Here is a 1941-nt window from a genome sequence, read left to right as displayed (position 1 = left end):
AGCGCAAGGGCCTGAGTTCAATCCCCAGTTCCACAAAAAAAAAAAAAAAAAAAAAAAAAAGAAGAAGAAGAACTTTATAAACCAGCTTGATTCCATGCCTGTTATCGCAGCAGTGTGTGGGAGGCTGAGACGGGGATTCCAAGTTCAAGCACAGCCCTGGTCACTTAATGACACTGTGTCTCAAATAAAAAAATAAAAAAGAACTAGGACTATTGCTCAGTGCAAAGGAAAGGTTTAATAAAGAATAAAGACACATACCTTACTACTTAAAATGAATTACGTAATCTCTGTTTATGCACACTATGTTATAGGTACACAGTAAAATCTATCTTATATGTCAGCTAGGAGTTGTACCATGGGGCAGCAATCATCTCTCACCTCCAAATTTGTTTTTTCACAAGGAAAAGGACACATATAATTAAGCATAAGTCTAAGGCCTCAGAATACTAGACTCACCATCCCTAACATTCTGAAAGAGCTTCATGTGGGGGAAAGGAGACCAGCTTCACTGATTTATGTCTTGATTTTATTATCTGAAGTTAACTTTTTTAAAAAAAATGTTTAAGGCCAAATACTCTAATCAGGCAGTGCTTGTTTTGTGGTAGTCCCAAGGCCTAACTGTCACAGTCTACGATATGTGGTGGCTCAATACAATGATCCCAGCAGTGACCATTAACTGAGTACTTACTATGTGCTGGGATTTGGACCTGTGCCAGAGACACCTAATCTTCATGAGATGATCCCATGTCCTCTACATAGAGGTGGATCTGATGGATCTGCTCAGGTGATGGATCTGCTCAGGTGTTACAGCAAGGGGAAGGCAGAGAAGGGGCCTGGGGCACCACTCCTCAGACGGCTCAGCCAGCAAATGGGACAGCTGGTCTAGGATGTAAGTCTCTTGAGGCACAGCTGCGGGCTTCTGTCTCTCTCTCTTATGGTCCAGGGCAGAGCTATTCAGGGAAGGTTTACTATGTAGGCCAGGAAGGGTGTTTCTGGAGACAGCAAAGTGAGTGGGTGGGTGATGGGTTCTGGACCTTTAAATCCTGTGTTTATCAGTCACCCTTGCCAATGCCTGTCAAAACAGTAATGCGTCTTCAGCCCATACTGCTATGGCTTTCAGATCCCTGTCCCTGAGTCAGGTGTGGTCCAGCCTCTTGAACATGACCCTGACTCTCTGCCCTGTTCAGGCCCCCTGTCTGTCCACAGTCTTTGTCCATGTTTCCGCCAAAGGGCAGTCATTTTCATGACCTGAAGGAGAGTTCCTGCTGCACCCTAAATGCCAATCACCTGGCCCAGAGAGATGGCCACAAGTGTCTCCTCTAGCATCTGGCTGGTCTCCTTACTTTGCTAGTCTTTTGTTTTGGTACTAGAGACTGAACTCAGGGCCTTTGCCATGAGCTACAACTTCAGCCCTTTTTATTCTTATTTTATTAAATTTTGGGACAGGAGCTAGGTATGTTGGCACACATCTATAGTCGCAGAGTTCAGGAGGCTGAGGCAGGAGGATGGTCAGTTCAAGGCCATCCCACTCTACGTAGCAAGACCCTATCTTGGGGGGAAAAAAAACAACAAACAAAGTTGGGACAGGTTCTTGTTAAGTTACTAAACTGTTCAGGCCAGGTACAAACTTGTGATCCTCCTGCCTCAGTCTTCCTGAGCTGGTGCCTGGGCCACCCCACCCATCTCTACTTCCTTACTGTTATCACCACTACTGCAACTGATGTTCACATCTGCAGCTGCCAAAAACTATTTGATTCCTTTATTATTTATTTAATGTATTTAGTACAGGGTCTACAGGGTCTCACTACACTGATTGGACTCATAGTGATCCTCCTGTTTTCAGCCTCCCAAGTGCTGGGATTACAGTTATGCACCATCACTCCCAGTCTCAATATTTGTTAACTTCTGTGCATTTCTTACGTGAGGGTTTTTTTTTTTTTT

Source organism: Octodon degus, unplaced genomic scaffold (genome assembly GCF_000260255.1).
Source record: "Octodon degus isolate 3935 unplaced genomic scaffold, OctDeg1.0 scaffold00077, whole genome shotgun sequence".
Lineage (NCBI taxonomy): Eukaryota > Metazoa > Chordata > Mammalia > Rodentia > Octodontidae > Octodon > Octodon degus.
This window is presented reverse-complemented; position numbering follows the sequence as displayed.